Source organism: Amblyomma mixtum, chromosome 1 (genome assembly GCF_055824585.1).
Source record: "Amblyomma mixtum isolate Tamu chromosome 1, ASM5582458v1, whole genome shotgun sequence".
Lineage (NCBI taxonomy): Eukaryota > Metazoa > Arthropoda > Arachnida > Ixodida > Ixodidae > Amblyomma > Amblyomma mixtum.
Genome location: NC_143012.1, coordinates 288,779,241 through 288,796,295, shown reverse-complemented (window position 1 = coordinate 288,796,295; position 17,055 = coordinate 288,779,241). Strand labels below are relative to the sequence as shown.

Below are 17,055 nucleotides of genomic sequence, written 5' to 3'. Positions count from 1 at the left end.
CACTAAGTTTAATATAGAAACATAATCTGCCCCTACAAGCGCAGCAGCGACTGAAGATGCAACAATGTGGCGCCAGAACTGATGGGTTACAGAAAAATGTGATGTTTTAAAATATGCCTGTATTCGTTTGTAATTGCTCCTGAGGCCTTTGTCATGTCAGTATAGCCAAGCCATGATTACAGAAAAGATACTTCATTTCTCTTTTGACTTGTACAGTGCTGTGGTGACGATAAGAGCGCGATGTGAAGACCATGTCGCTGGTCTCTGAACAGATTTCTTCCAGCCTGATTGCAGCGTTCTGTCAGTGCGAATTGTCTCGAATGGTACGAGCTCTCGTGCAGCACGAAGTCACATGCTGTGTCCGAAGCAGCAGTGCCCATGCTAGAGACGAAGATAGAAACCTGTACAGTGACTTCTGCCTCTACACTCTTGCAGAATCATTTGAAGGGGACGGGCTCTAGAAAAAAGCTTCAGTAGTTGCGCTTCTGCCAGGAACGTGCGATCGAAGGTTTATTTCGAGCCAAGCTATACAGCAAATGACGACGCAGGCAAACGGTAGCCGTCTCATACTTCAATGCAGGACAGGAGTACAGCAATCTCTGTATGTCATATCTTTTGTATCGAAACAGTGTTGGTTAAAGAACAAAGTAAGAATCTGGCTCCGCCGCCTTGGGGAACGTAGAAATGCAGTCTTCTCACGGAGCTACCAAGTCCTGCTTAGAGTGTGAGCAAATGTACCAGGCACTGCATGAGCGTATGCAGTCGACTATTCGCGAGAAATCTGAGGCGCCTGTGTTCGTTTCCAATTACAAATATTTATTACCCCGCGCAAGGATATTGAACAATATGGAAAAGGTATAAAACATGAACGCACCAAATAATAATCAAGCACATATTTTAAGCACCTCGAGTAAAATAACTTATGTAGCTACTTTATCAAAGTAAAAAAAAAAGCCGCGACTAGTACCTTTTCGCCGGAGGTGTGGAATTAACATAGATAAGCGTGTTATTTTGCATAGCGTTTTCATGCACTGTATGAGCTTCATTAGACTTCCTGAAATCGCGGTCCACACAGAAGCTGCGCTTTCACTTTTTGCGCGCCGCGCCTTCATTTCGATTTGCAAATGGTTGCGCATTCAGAACAATAAAAATCAAAGCTCATGCATGGTCAGCTTGCGCATCGAGAGCGTGTTTCTAATAAAGAAATGAACGAGCTGGCAATGAAGCGAGCTGCTGCTTTCCTGCTGCTTGCCATCGCTCATATCAGTTTTATTGGAGAGGTTCGAACTCGGAATAGACACAATTTTCCGCTGTGTCAGGTACAGGTGACGCTTCCAGATGGCGGTTTTTTGGTCGCTGCTGCGCCAACGGTCGTCTTATTAAGTCCTACTTCGACAAAAACGTGGACGCGCTTTTCGGATGTACCATCAACGTCAGTTCGAAATTCGAGAAGGAAATAATTATCGTCAGAACAAAGAACACCGAGCCGAAAAAACATGAGAGTATGGTGCCTAAGATACGACGAATTATTTAGTCACTTTGTCATAACGACAGATTTTTCTGTGCTACTGAACCATTTTTATGTAGTACTGTAGTATTCTTCTGTAGTGCTGAAGCTGCAGGATTAAAGAGGGAGTAAGCTGTAAAAGTGAGTGTGCTAGAGAACAATGGTGCCTAAGATACGATGAATTATTTAGACATTTTGTAATAACGACAGATTTTTTTTTACTACTGTAGCATTTTTTCTGTCGTACTGTAGTATTTGTCTGTAGTGCTGTATCTGCAGGATTAACAGGGGAGTAAGCTGTAAAAGGTTTCGGTTTATGTTTATGGGGTTTTATGAGAGACGCCGTAGTGAAGGGCTCCGGAAATTTCAGCCACCTGAGGTTCTTTAACGTGCACTGACTTAGCACAGTACACGGCACAATACTACATGACCTTTTTTCGTTACTACAAATATTTGGGTTGTTACTGCAATTTCATGGCCAAAAATACCACAACAAAATCTGTTGGGACGACAAAACATTGTCTGCTGCGTTTTTCTACTGGGCACCTTAATTTTAGCTGCTGGAGAAGAAATACAGACAGGGTTCATTAGTACTTCTATGCAACGGTCTTCGCGTCACAAAAGCGATATCGAATGCCCGAAGAGTCAGCCTGCCTCAAGTAAAGTCACCTCGTTTTGCTGCCCCCATTTCAGCTGTTGTGTTCGCGTTTCATTTGATGCTGACTGTTCAACCAGGACAGCGTCCATCTGTTATGTATTTAGAGCGCGCGCACTGAACTTCACCTGCTCTCGGGTTGCGACATGACGACAGCTTGGACGACGTGGATACTGCCACTCTCTGTAAAAACGCTTTCTGCAGACGGGGACGTTCGCCAGGTCGATTTTTTCAATTGTATTGGAAAACTTTTATTGTCGAATAGAAAGAGCAGTTTTTCAGGCGTGTTGACTCCTGGCGGCAGTTTAGGCCGGTCGGACGGTTTCTAGATGGATCTCTGTTTTAGAGCTGAGTATTAAAATCTCCCATTGGTCGAGCGACTTTATTTTGCGACCATCCGGAGGGACAAGAGGGCATTCCCAGAGGATATGAATAAGATTAGCTTTATTTTTACAGAGCTCGAAAAAAAATCCCAATTTCCCGCCGTGTGCAGCCCATGCAGTAATCCACGCCCTTCGCAGTCACTCGGCGAGGCAACCATCGACACTTCTTCGTCCGTTTTCCTACAGAGACAATACGGCAGTGCAGAACGCAGCAAATCTTTTGGCATCCGTCGCCACGGTCTCACGCAGCATTCCACTTGCACCGCAGTGAATTCACTGCAAAAAATGACGCGGCAGTAAGTCACGACGTTGACGCGTCACCTTATTGTGGACGGTGGTCGCCTTTCTCGCTGGCCCGCTGGATGGATGAATTCCTGTCAGCAGCATCCCCTTTGAAACAAAGTGGTGGTGGATGCCTGATATTTCTCTATTTCTATGTCTCTATATTTCTATATTTATTCCTCCATTTTCACTTTACTAACACCTGTGACTGCTGGCGCCAAGGCGCGGTCACCTTTGGAAGCGTATAAAGTTATCCCATCGCTGAGCTCGCGAGCTTCAAGAGTAGAGAATAAATGTAACGGCTGCAGTAAAACGGACGACAGCAATGTATGCAATGTAAATAAGGCGCTTGGTAACGGAGAACGTACTGAAATTCACACTGAGTAGTGCACAGAAAAGTGCTTGTAAATGCTGTGAGAATCTGGTGAGAAACGCAGGTGGCTACTGACTTCAAGATTATGGCCATGACGAAAGTGCAATAGCAACTACATAAATGGAAACAAAAACTTAACCTTATGCATACTTTCCGAATAGCGTATGCTAAAGCGCCAGTGAGGAAAAATTTCCAACTGAGATTCGCGAAACTTATTTCTCGCAACAATTTAACTTCGCGAGATTCTGCCGAAAAAGAACGCAGTGGCTACGTTGCGGTAGTTGAATTACTTAACTAACGCATTTGCGTACATTAGGCAAATTAATGTGTCAGTATGAATCACAAAAGCTTCTATCGCAGCACACTCTTCAGAGTTCACTCCGGTATCTCAGGGAAATTGCTTCTCTGCACGTAAGCGAATCACAATTTTTATGAACCGACCTCGCTTTCGTTCTGCCTTGCTCTTCGTCATTTCAGAACACACCTGCTTATCGATTTCATCGTTTCTCCGTCCTGCTTTTTTTTTTTCCAAGAAGTCTTAACAAAAAAGACTGTTATTCCCGCAATGACACGCAGCGCTGTACACAGCCACCGAACGACGAGATCACTTTGCATAAGCTTAGTGTCTCGCGACAGCGACGCCACCGTGCTCTGCATGATTTTAGCACTGATTGCGTGCGCCTCGCGTGCCCGCGCCCTGTATAGAAGAAAGCGTACTCACCGTCGAAGGGCGGCGTCCCACTCAGTGAATAGATGAGAGAAAATGCCACTGCAGCCAACGGGGACGCTGCTCTTTCGTGCGCGCCAACATCGACCGCCTCGCGGAGAACGAGAGCAGCGCGAGCCCATTGTATGGCGACAGCGCAGCGTTTAGTCGCGAAACGATGGCGACAGCCATTCTCCGTCAAGCGGCTTCATTTGTCTCGCCTTCCTTTTGCGCGCGTGCCGTGTCAAAGCGCACTTCAGCGCCTACGAATATGAGGAGTAGGTCGGTATAGGGGCGCATGAGATGAACACATTGGTGCACGTTTTCTCCTTTTCTCTCTCGCACTGCTATGTCTATAACCGTGCAGTCTTGTTTCGTGTCACGTAAACATGATGCCATTGTGTTGAGGAATCGTTTTCTTCATGGCGCCATCGCGCAACGAGGGTGACAGTTTCAGCTGGGCAACAATCGACCCTTGTCGGCCGCACTTTCCTCAGCGATGCGTGAGACCCTAAATCTGCATACATCTCGAAGAGGCAAGTCCCCCGCTAATCAGATGGTCCATTCTTGGTAAGTAAGTCGTCCACTATTGACAGATACACATATCATTGCTCTAAAAGTCGCACGATTCATTTCCTCTTTGTATTACTTTTTAGGCTTTCAAACCCTTGAATTTGCGATTTCATGACTTCGAAGGTCATAAAGAAGCACCGGCCTATATTTAAACGAGAAAATATCTCGTCGATCCATGCACATATGAGAAGCATTATTCCAGAACATCCTTTCGCATTCGCTGTTTGAAGAGGTGAGCTCACTTGGTCTATGAGTTCAGTCAGTGAAAGGCCGAATCCTTTCTTCTCCTAAATTACCTGCGAGCAATGGTCTGTATAGTACTAACGGCTAGTATCACGCAAACCTAATCATGGGATGTCTTCGATTATGCATCCGTACTTTTCAAACTCTTACTGCGGCATACGACCGCGCCTTTTTAAGCAGCCGTCATGCAAGTTATAACATCTCTGGGGAAGATTGTGGCAAGAACCAGTCACCTCGCAAAATCCCTACACATTTCAGCGGACTACAGACTTCCATTTTAAACAAAGCTGCAGTACGCTTTTCTCGAGTCTGTGCAACGTGTCCTGTACATCCTATAAAAATTACTGCCGGGTTTAAATCCAGCAGCCATAAGTTTCTTGTTCTGTCCACTGACGCAGAGTGCCATCTCAAGAGAGAAATATAAATTCTCGCGGAATTGATATACGCGAGTCGACTTTTTAACAGCTGCATTGCGAGTAAGCTCCCCCTAAGAAGGTTGTTCGGTGTACTGAAGCGTAACCAGCTACGGTAAATGTATAGGGATACAAGAAAAAAACACAATGTACGCTTAATACCCACTGCAAACGCGTCTGCGGCGAGAGCCTATAAAACTGTTGCTCTTAGGGGCGCCAGGCAGGGGCAGCGCGTCCACATCAACGATGTCTCGCTTCCGGACAAAAACATAATCACGTTGCCGGCAACGGCAAACTGTTGACCTCCGTCTTATACACGTCTCGCCGAATCGAAAGGATAACAACGCAATTTCCGCTCGACCGGACGAGAGGCCGTGCGGCGCCTGGGCTGAAAGGAGAGCCACATCGCGGAGGGCAAACAAAAAGCGACGGGAAGGGCTTCCGGTTTTGTTTTCAGCCCCGATCTCTGCCCTGCTCCCTTTTGTTCTCCCTCGAGCCCGAAGAGGGAGCTGCAGCCGCACATTCGCAAAAGCAAGAACCAACAGGACGAGTGGGGCCAAAGAAAGCAGCTCGAACCTATTCGGGTCTGCCCTCGTCCATCAGCGGCGCCGCCGATTCGCGAAACAAACTCTTTGAAAAAGTATATGTCTAGACCTCTGCTGCAGCCGTGCTAGAGGAGAGCGAAGGTTGAAGGAGGAAAGCAGAAAAGGAGGAAAGGCTATGGAGGCCGCAGGAAATGGAGGCGTTTGCTGCGCTCTACGGGCGACATCGGCGACCCCCCCCCCCCCCACCACCACCAGCGCCCTTGGTATCGCCGCGGCGGTGTTGGTGAAACGGGCCGAAGCGAAAAGAAAAAGAAACAACGCTATTCGTTTACGTATGGCCGCCAAAACACGGCGGCTGCGTCCAACTGTTTGATGGAGGGGACCTTTAGAGCTATATACGCCAGATACGAGAGAAGAGTCAGCATCGAAGCGTACGATAGAGGACGTCAAAACGTATAAAGGCTTTGGCAGGCATATCCGCAGCGGCAAAAAGAGAGGAGGAAGGCGAATTGTCCTCCTAGTTGATGGAACACCAGAAAGGGGGTTCTTGTTCCTCAGTAATGAGCATGTTTTTATTTTTTCCACCTTGTGGCACTGCTGACCGCAACTGGTGTCTGAAAACACCAAACGAAGACAGCAGCTGCAGGCAACAAATCTATGTGCGACAAACTAGAGCTTCGTCACGCAAAATTCTCACGTAGATATCAGAAATATCGTCGCTTCTCTCACAGCCATACCAAGAATGCCATAGAACGGCACAGTGGGTGAGTATTTAAAGGTGATGAACAAAACCACAAAGCGAATTAGGAACTTCGGAAACAGTTTTGGAGATTTGAAAAATGATAATAATCTACGACCTAAAATATCGAGTACTTTCTGATTCTATCCTTTTTTTGTGTGTGTGAACTACCTTTCGACTAGAATCAGCGTTAAAGCGTTATCTTGCCTTGACATAAGCCGGCATGGCGACAAAAACTGACAAGATCTTAACTTTACCCGAATGCGAGTTGCGAGCTCTAGGCTTGTACCTTTGTCAGTCACGCCACTAACGTGGTAAAATTTACTCCGACTCTGCAGTTATGCTTAAATCAGTGGTTTGAGATCTACCGGGGTATCATTATAGACATTTACAGTACCTGGGACCCACTGTTTTTGCCGCACTGTAGAAAATTTGCGCTCTCGCATTTTACTTTTCTCACTTTACCGAGAGCGGCGCACCTATTGTATGCTTCGGACGAGGTCAGGAGCTGTACAGCAGTGAAGCGTAGGAGTAACGCAACGAAGGCGCAGGCAACAGAGCGTGTGATGAAAAAGCTTTACGCGGAAGCGTCAGGAAAAGCACGGACGCAAACAATGAAAACCAAACCAGCGGCGTCGTATACTGATGGATCACCTCGTGGCTTCGCCGCTGCTTTTGTTTTTGTCTGCGATTCTGCGCTGGTCTGCCTGGGGGCCAGAAAACAAAAGGAAAGAAACACTAGGGCACCGCGACGCTGAAACCGTGCTCAAAACAGGCAATTTTTATCCATCCGAGTCTTTTTCTCTCTCTCTCTCTCTCTCTGAAGAAGCGAGGCAGGAGGTATGAAGCCCAACGACCGTCGCGCATCTATGATTTTTATTTATATACAAAAAAAAAACGCAAACGTGTTCATGACAGCTCCAATTTTTTTCGTATCACTGTGGGAAAAAAAATTAGAGTGGGACGGATTTTAATCAATATACTGCGAGAGGCACCCTGGCGCGCTTATGTCGCCTCGTTCGTATCCCATTCATTACAGGCAACAAATCCCGAACGAACGAAAGTACGACTGTCATCATCCAGCACGCTTACGAGAGCTCGTGTTGCGCGCATCTGCTTTGCAAGAATGTGAAAAGCTAGGGCTGTTTTCGAATTCACTCAAAATAAGATGAGTTATATACACTTCTTTTTTTCTTTGTTTCTTTGACGGCAGTGTCACTTTAGTAATGGAAATATTCTATGGCGCTCGATTTTTCCGCCCTCTTAATGCGGTGGCTCTTAGCGTTCAATACTCTTCCCTCGAAGCACACCATGCACTCTCAGTGAATACAGAGAATTTTTTTTTTTTTCAGGGCTGATAGATTAGGTTCTCGTATGATAGTTCCGCTGCGGAGAGCACTACTCTCTCTGAAAGGCCGTGCGTACCAAAGATATGTTTTGTCATTTTGACAGAGAATGTAAACAGAAAGAAAGTAATAGGGCACAATACTCTCTCCGGATTGAAAGCGAGCTCGTCGCGTGGGAGTGCTCCCGTTGTGGTCTCTCCTGTAACAAGAACGCAGTCAGGACTTCAGAAAGAAATTCCCACTGCGCACAACGCCTCAACAGAGAAGCTGCCTAGTTTTTTTAGCAGAAGGTGATGTAAATGTCTCGGCTAGTGCTGTCTACTTTGTTTATCTACTTCTTTTTCACCTTCTAGATGATTTTTGTTCTCCGTATTTGGTTAGGTCTATGGCTGGTTTATTTCATGAAAAAGAAGCAAGTACAATCTCTGGACCGCAGAGAAAGACGGTAGTTTAGAACGTTGCAAAACTTCCAGAAAGTTTTTTTTTTTTGGCTACGTATTTCTGCTTTTAATGTTTTGTTTTTCTGATTTTCTGATTTTAGTTGAGGGTTTCGTTAGGCAGTAACTTCTCATCCAACGCCTTAAAAAGCCGCAAACACAAGAACAAAGCCTTTCAAACTCAGCAGCAATGGCAGTGGCAAGCTCTTTTCCTTCGCTCGTCTAATGACCTGCGCCTTTTTTTTTTCCCCCTTGTCTAAATGGCAAAATTTTACTCGTGTTGTTTGCAAACTCTGTCGGCTATTGCTGGCGAAATGTCCGAGTATTTTTTGCTCGGACATTAAGCTAAACGATGCTGGCGACCCGCCGTTGCGCAAGGAAACTACGGACGCCCTCCTTTCGTGCAAGAAAAAGACCCTCCGCTAATTAACAAAACGCGGACTACAAGTGTCTCGACTAAATTGGATTGCGACGTGCTCTCCAGCGTAACAGCAGACGAGAGCGTAGCTCTTCCACGAGCTGTGCAAGCCGCACAAAGAAATACCGGGGGGGGGGGGGGGGGGGGCATTTCTTCTTTTGTTTATCTTTTTTTTACTTCTTCTTAGCAAAATGGTCTACCTTGCAGCATAGTGGTTATTACGTGTGCAGAGAAACAAGAAATAATTAATACCTGGACTGTAGCACTATGCTGATTGTTGTTTTCATTTTTAACTATGATAGAGTTAAAGCTTGACGATCACGCACATCGAAACTTGTGCATAATCTAACATCTCAATATCTGTCGGTGTGTGGCTATCAACAGTGCTGCTAAGGAGCCGATACTATTTTGTTGTTGGCTTTTTTTTACAGATGATAGCACAGGTTTTTTCTCTCCGCACCAAATGCGTTTCAAGCTGCGATATGTTTTCAGGATAGCTTCCAGGGAGCAAAAACGTGAACTCGATAATGCTAGTCTTTAATTTGAAACTTCTTTTGCGCATGCCGTAGTGCAAAAGCAGATTTTTGTTCGCAAATAATTGTTGGTATTATTATCGATGTTTTCGGATTTGTCCATCCACTTAACATCTTGATAGATCGCGTAGTGTGGCCTTTGTAGCTGGATTTTGCAAGAAAACAGCTGGTTTAGAAGGCTGCTTCAGTTTCTTCAACAGTGAGAACCTTTCTATGCAAACGAAGTGCATTTGCTTACTTCATTTATTAAGTCATTCCTAATCTAAGTCTTCTATGGTAAGGTTTGTTATTTTCCAAACAAGTACACTCGTCGTCAAAAGTAAATGGAAGGCGACTTTGTCAAAAAAAATTAATTTTTTTAAATGTAAAGCATAATGGTCCATGTTTGCTGGTGCACGGTGCAATTCGCACAGTCAATATTAGTCTCATATTTATTTAAAGATGCCTGAATTGGAGGAGCAATGATTAAATTTTTTCGTTAATATTGCCTTCCATTTCCTTCTGACGTTACCTGTACATCGTCACCCGGACATATATTACTGCAACGTCGAAAACAGGAGAAGCTGGTATACAGCTAAAGAAAATCATCAACAGAAGGAAGTGGACAGGACAACATGCAATCCACGTCGCCTTGCAGTGCTCATACCATTCACGTTTGGCATGATAAAAAGAAGAAATAGCCACATGCTATCTGGCGCACCCGCATTTTACTGGCTGCTGGAACGTGGCATGGGAAATGGGTTTTTCAGTACGTTCACAAATGGAGCTCAGATCTATGTGTGTCGCTTGTGACTGCGGAGTGATTTGTCATTTAATTTTTGTTGTGGTACTTAATTCTAGCGTACCCTTAATGGTCCTTTGTTTCTCGTGTCCTGTAACTGCAGAAGCAGCTCGTTGAGGAAGTAATTTGGATCACATACGGAAATACATAAAGAAAATGTTCTGGTCATTTCCTGAAAGGATTTTTTTCGGCCAAGACGAATAGGCTATCTGAGCCGGCAACGGCCATGCTCACCTAAAAAGCTTCGTGGCAAAAGGTTCTGTACAGTATCTCCAGCGACATTTGAAAAGCGCTACCCGAAAAGACCCACCCGGGGTAAAGAATTCTGCAACTCTCGTAGATGAACTTCAGCAAGGCCTCTTGGGAGCAAATTCGGCCTTTCCCGTGGACATCGAAGTCTATTCCTTTTTTTCTACTCGACCCCTCACTACAAACTCTTCCATGGGGTGAGAGAGCTTACGCAGCAGTCTCGTGAATTGGCCTTTCAAACATGATGAGGAATTCAAAGTTAGATTTTTTTTTTACATAGTTTCCACGTGCTTATCTTCGACTGACGTTGAGCTTAATAATTGTTTTCATAATCAGAAGACTGAGATGCGCATGGGAGTATGCGTAGGTCCAGTGCTTTGCAACTATTTTTAGCAAAATTTGACCGCTCGCTTTCAAGTTTTCTGGAGGACTCGCGTGTTGTGCGAACTGTTAGTTACGTTGATGATTTTTTTGTGATTTTAAACGTCGGACAAAATGACTGTTATCCGGATGCAGTAGAAAGCATCTTGGGTGCCTTTCGACGCTTTTCATCTTATTTGAAGTTTACTTGCACATTATATATGCACAACTCCATCAGATTTTTGGACTTGCTATTAACTTTTTTTGAGAAAGGCATGTGAGCTCGATGTACATGCCTAGAGCTCAGAACGAATCTTACATCATTATTATAATCATTCGAAACTAATCAAGAGGAGTAATGCGAGGGCTTGTTTTCAAAACGCTGTGAAGAAAAATTGCAGACATATTGTTACGAAGACGAAGAAGAGGGCAGTGGCACGAGACGGAGTCCTCGCGCTAGGTCCGCAGCCATTAAATCATATTATCATCTGTCATCATATCGTCATTTTCCTAGGCTTGCCACCTCGTAACAATATTGTTTCACTCAATGTCACCAGCGTTTGTCTGCTACGGGCTTCCCATCAGGTATGATGACAGCGGTAGTTGAGTTTCTCTTAAAGGAGATTATCGGGGGTGTGCGATAAAAAGGGGGAAAGATGTTAGTAACCAAAAAAAGAAAATTCTAGCCCCGAACATAAATTTATGCCAGAGAAGAGGGTAATCTTTTCTTCCACGGTCGAAGATGTACCCACAAATGTACCTCACGACTCGGCAGTGTTTACGTAAGGCGCACGAAATCTTTGAACCCTTGCAGATAGCATCTAGAGCATAGCATATAGAGCAGATAGAGCATGTAGAGCCGATAGCATGTAGATACGCAGAGTAGCATGTCAGCGAATATTCACACCGGCTAAAATTGTTTTTTTTTTTTATGAAAGAGCTCTTTCTCTCTCAAACAAACAAAATGGGTGACTAGAAGGCCTAGCTGAATATATGTACGAAAGAAGCTAGCCATTTCCAAACCATGGAAATGCCTGAAAAGCTCTTTCAAGAAACGCTTTCCGTGACTCCAAAGAGATCTGGCTTCTTTCGTGTATATATACATGTAAATATGCCTCCTCGTTCACCTCCGCACAAGGCCGCAGATGTTTTATGCCTACTTATTAAAAAAAAAAAAAGACTTTTTTTCGATGGCCGCTGGCAACACTCCAAAGCAGCCTTCATCGTTTCGATATTAGTTGCCGTAATAACGTCGTTACCGCCAGCCGAGTCATTACCACCGCGTCGCAGCGCGGATGGCGAGCTGTATCACTTTCATACGTTGCGCTTTAAAGAGGACCACTACAAACACTATAACTTTTAAACACTTATTTAAAGGCCTCATTTTACCCACTATGGACACTATGAACGCGTTCTTCACTCCAGTCTCGGCCGTATCACAGGAGCGTCCGTCAGAGTGCCTTTCTTGGAACCGAAAAGGCTTTTGAGGGTGCTCATCGTTCTTCAGATGATTGACAGAATTTTCACCGCAGGTTTGCATCATCCCATCGAAATTTTATTCATGCCCGCTCAAATACTGAAGAGACCCCATATACTTACAGTCTAAGGTGAGCTAGTTTAATCTCTGAGGCTTCCTGGCGACGGTCGTGCTGATGCCATCTGATGTGCGTTCCCTGGAGACGTCTGAATATTGGATACCTGCTTTCATCCTCTGTTATTTAATCGACGAAAAACTCAGTTTAGGTGTTTTATAATCACTTTAAACACTAATACGCCTATATGGGAGTAAAAAGAGAATAAACCGTCCTCTAGCGCATACTCTTTCATAAAAAAGAGTGTTCTAGAGAAATAGCTTACTTTCTTTTAACTTCTTTCTGTTTAGAGTGTAAAGAGATTCACGTCGTAATGGCAACTAACGCGCGTAACACGTAAGCATCAATGCGAAAACAACTACTCGCGCATACGTCGTAGAACAGAAATATAATAGTGTCGTTCGAAATTTTACACGAGACCAAGTACTGAATCGAGGTTTTTTCGTTTGACTGGGGGGTTCCATTCGTTTCAGTGACAAATTGTTCGTTTATTTCTTGCATGAAAGCAAAAGTGAGTCGTGCAGACACGAAATTGGGAGTCTTTCAGTGTGAGGCGTTCAGCGAGGGCGCGTCTTTTTATCGCTTGGTGACGAATTGTACTGGTTTTGACACCATGTAAACGTAGACTTCCCTTCAGATAACCTCGCCGGGCATCCATAATGAACAAAAACGTTATTCAGCAAACTTATACCGAGCGCGAAGAGTGAAGTTTTAAATGTGCTCGCTGCACGCGGGGCAACTAGTTCAAGTAGAGTTGTAAATGGGTGCTAGCATGTAAAGGTAGTGATTGTAGAAGCAGCTCAATCCCATTAAATGAACTTTTCTTATGAGCAGATCGTCGGCCTCTGGCAAGTAGGAGCGTTGTAAATAGCTCGAGCCGCTTTGCTGGAGCCTAATTAAAACGCTGTTTTTATTTCTTTTTCTTGCGGAACGTGAACACAGCGGCTGAATGTTACCAGCCGACGTCTCTAGACAATGTACGCGCAAATCATCACTAACTTAGGGGCAGGGAAATTAGGTGAAGCAGACATATTTTCCCCAAATCTCGGCAAATGCAAGCAATGTCGAGGATTAGCCCCGTCGAGTTCACAATTTTCTCTGGGTAAATCTTGACGTCTTGCAGAAAAATTCTCACCTTCAAGTAGCAAATGTTATGCGTCAACTTTAGCGTGGTGCTCCCTTAACTGAGGGAGTTAAGGGAGCACCACGCTAAAGTCCAAGTGCGGCTCGCCACTCTGCGGAATACGTACACTGCCCTCCTGCCATTTGTGCCCCGCAAGAGAGCATTTCTTATGTTCTAGAAGAGATGCTTGCTCACGAACTTGTGGGGCGTCGCAGTGCAGAGGCACAGTGAGCAGTCACTGCATGAGGGGGATTCACTGTTACGACCAGCCTTGTTACCCCCCCCCCCCCTTTATATTGCAGCTCTTCAATAAAAATATTATAATTTTTACGCCTCTTTCCACACGCCTGTCTGTAAGCTATTATCGGATTCCCTGTGGTCTAGACTTACTTTCCTTGCATTTCACTGGAGAAAGCTTCACAAGCTCATGGTATATCCAACAATAAGTGATAACGTATCTGCAGATCGTGTGCGTACAGGCCTTCAATAATTTGGGCTCAGGAAAATTACGCGACAAAAACACATTCTCTGTAGAATTCGGGAAATGCAAGCTATGACGGGGATTTGCCCCCTCGGTGCCCGTACATTTAAAAAATGTTGGTTTAATCCTCATGCATGCGTTTCGTATAGTTCTTGCCTGAAGAAATCAGGCCACTACAATCGTTACCAGAGCTTAGGAAAGACTGTACTCTGGGCCTAGCATAGCCTTTCTGTAGCTCCAAAGCGCCATGCAGCAACGAGGACTGTCGTTTGGAATTTCTAACGTTCTGAAATGCCAGGAGCTTCAGAAAGTGCGCTACACAACGCAGCACCAACTTCAGTGACGCGCCTCTACGGTAGCTCAATGGTTATAGCTGCTGATCCGAAAGACACGGGTTCGACCCCTGCCACTGTGGTCACATTTCAATGGAGAGGAAACGCTAGTATCTTGCGTACTGTGCGGTGTAAGCGTACGTTAAAGAACGCCAGGGGGTCGAAATTATCCGGAGCTCTCCACTACGGCTTTCCTCATAGCCGGAGTCGCTTTAGGTCGTTGAGGCCGCTAAACCCCATAAAACCAAACCAAACAAGATTCAGTCACACGCGAAGTTAATTCCTTACTTTCTATAGCTTCTGTATTGGCCACGGTTTCTTTCGCCTGCAAACGGCGCCGTCGGCCCACCGCTTGAGCAATCGAAGGAGCCCAACGGCTTCAACTGAAACGCTCCCGTTCCGAGGCTGTCGCAGCGAGCTTAACGCCTTATTAAATTTCCGCCCAAGTCAACGCCCCGTCCACGAGTCAGCACTTGGCGGCCGCCCTGATCAAATTTCCTCACACGTTTTGCACCCGCGGCTTCCCGGAGCGGGCTATCGAACGGGCTGAACGTCCGAGTATGTACGCCGGCAGTTTAACGCGTAGCGTGGATGGCGTGAGGTTAGACATCGCCTCCGACGAGGAACACGCTGCGTGCCACACCCTGCGATTTCAGTTCATTTTTTCTTTCGTTTTCGCATTTGTGTTCCTCCTTTCCTCGCACTGACCTCTAATGAGAGTAAGCTGAGTTACACCAGAGTAGAGGCGTGTCGAACATCGTCAGCCAAGAAGCTCAAGCGAGGCTGTGTCTCACATAGTGGCGCGTACAGCTATCAAACCGGATCGTACCGCATTTGTTGTTGATCGTGTCACGCAAGGAAACACGCGCCACTCCGCGATTCCTAATCTGAGGTGTTTATCAGCAAACAGTACGATCTTATGTTTGGTGCTGCCCGTGTCCACCTCTTTCCTTCCCTCTTCCCCAAAAACCGTCGATGTTGAGATTCAGGCACAAAGTCGCGACGCCATAGGAACCTCGATATGCGCTCTTTCAGGGTTTTTTTTCCGCCCCTTTTATCAAGCTTTTGTCTGGCTGCGTGCGCGAAAACAGTAATTGCCAGCTCGTAAACTTTGTGCGGCTGCATCAGTTGCCAGGCATCAGCTGCAGCACCAGGCAGGGAAAAGCTTATATAATGGGTACGAGCTTCCCCTGCCTGGTGCTCGGCCTCTATTGGGTGAAATGCTTGGGAAATGGGTCCCTGCCCCCACCTTGAGCAGAAGAAACAACCTGGTACCGTGGCGCTCTTTGGCCACAGATGCCCTTGGGCCATAAAAATTCATCACCGTCATCATACTTCATTCTGTGACACTTTTGAAATAGAAAGTCACCTTTGTTTTATCTTTTTTCTTTGTATTTTTACAGTAATCGAGATGGCCAAATGGAAAAGGACAGTTTGTATAACGATGCAGGAAACAAGAAATTTGGCCTCCGTCCAAGCGCAGTTCACCCTTCAGAAGATCGGGGGCCCGTGATCAGGTAGTGATGTGTAATATTTTTTAGATGACCCTGACGTGTGTTTTTTTCTTCCTACTTAGCAACAATAACAAACATTCAGTCTTTTCTTTCATCAGTCAGTCGACTCATATTACTCATCTAGCTAGACAAAAAAAGCTGGACCGGACATTTAAGCTTCGCCCTGAGGGTATGACGCGATAGAGTGAATGGGTTAATGGTGACGTATGCCGAATTGTTCCTTCTCTACTACTTTCATAGACCGCTGGAGTCCTCGTGCCTGCCACTTCTGGCGCAATGCTGCAGTGGTTAAGCGATGCGCCACTGCCCTGCGATAGGCGGTGCTGCCACCGGTGGTGCTTGTGATACGCAGTGTAATGTCTCAACTGTCTGCGAAGGCGCCGGTGCGTCTCATTGATGACAAGTATACCGTGGAGCGCATAAAGGCGGATAGCAACCGTGGCCTGGAAACAAGCACTCGTAGACGAGGGTTGCCGTAGAGCGTGGCCGTAAACGGAGCTCAAGTTCGCATCGTTTCGAGTGGCCGGATGAGGCAGAAGATATACAAGGCTACCCGAGAACGGCGACCTCGCCCAGGTGCGACGGCGTGGGCATAACACAAGCAACGCTGGCTTCTCGCCGGGGTCGGTTTACCGAAACCCGCCGTTTGGAGAAACGTACACATCGCCGAGAAGCAAGCCTACAGGAGGACGAGCGGACCCGCCGAGAACACGATCTTCCAAGTTCGCAGCGTGAGAAACAGCGGTTGCCTGCGGAAGGCTGGTGGTGTGTGTGCTCACGTGCTGTGGCTTACGTGCAGGAATTCGAGGGCGGGCCTTTATGGTGCCGTGTGAAAAGAATGGCAATTTGTGCTCTTCGATTGGTGCGTGCCCAAGGACAACAAATTCCCTGCCTAGGGACCTAGGGACATTCTAAGGCTTAAAACCCGGTGTTTCCGCCTCGTAGGAGGCAGAATTCTCTGAAATCTCCATCTGTAAAGATGTAAATAAATTCTAATTCGCCTACGAGAGCTCCTCGCCTCCGAGGTTCCTCGACGCCTCGCTGGTCTTCGCTACCCTCGACTCGGGCCCATCGTCCGGCGTCGCGACAGCAGGTTGCTCTTCCCGAGCAACCTCTCGCGACCAAATCATTAACTTCCACCTCCCACAGTGGGCAGTTAGCTCATAATCAGGCGGCCGGGTTGTGATGACGTCACAAGGTCATGTGACCTAATAGGCCTACTTTCCAACTAGGTGAGCTATTTATAGGTTGCTTTTCTGGAGATGGACGATGACAACGACGACGGGTTTTCCACTGAACAAACCCCCTGAAGCAAACCCGTTAAAAAACGTGAGACTTTTGCTTTAGTGAACGCTAAGCAAAATAAAATATTGTAGAAATAGAGACGGGCTTCTTAGTCATGCGTGGCAGACAAGAGTAAAGAAATTAGGGGCTCGTTGCTATGCATGTATGAAAGAAACCGACAGTGAC

The 17,055-nt window shown here is 46.1% G+C and overlaps 1 protein-coding gene across 3 annotated transcripts in view; it reads right to left on the bottom strand.

Annotated features, from left to right (window-relative positions):
* Positions 1-17,055, bottom strand: part of LOC149371993 (uncharacterized) — a 238,403-nt gene that overhangs the window by 208,584 nt on the left and 12,764 nt on the right. The gene's annotated exons all lie outside the window — the stretch shown is intronic.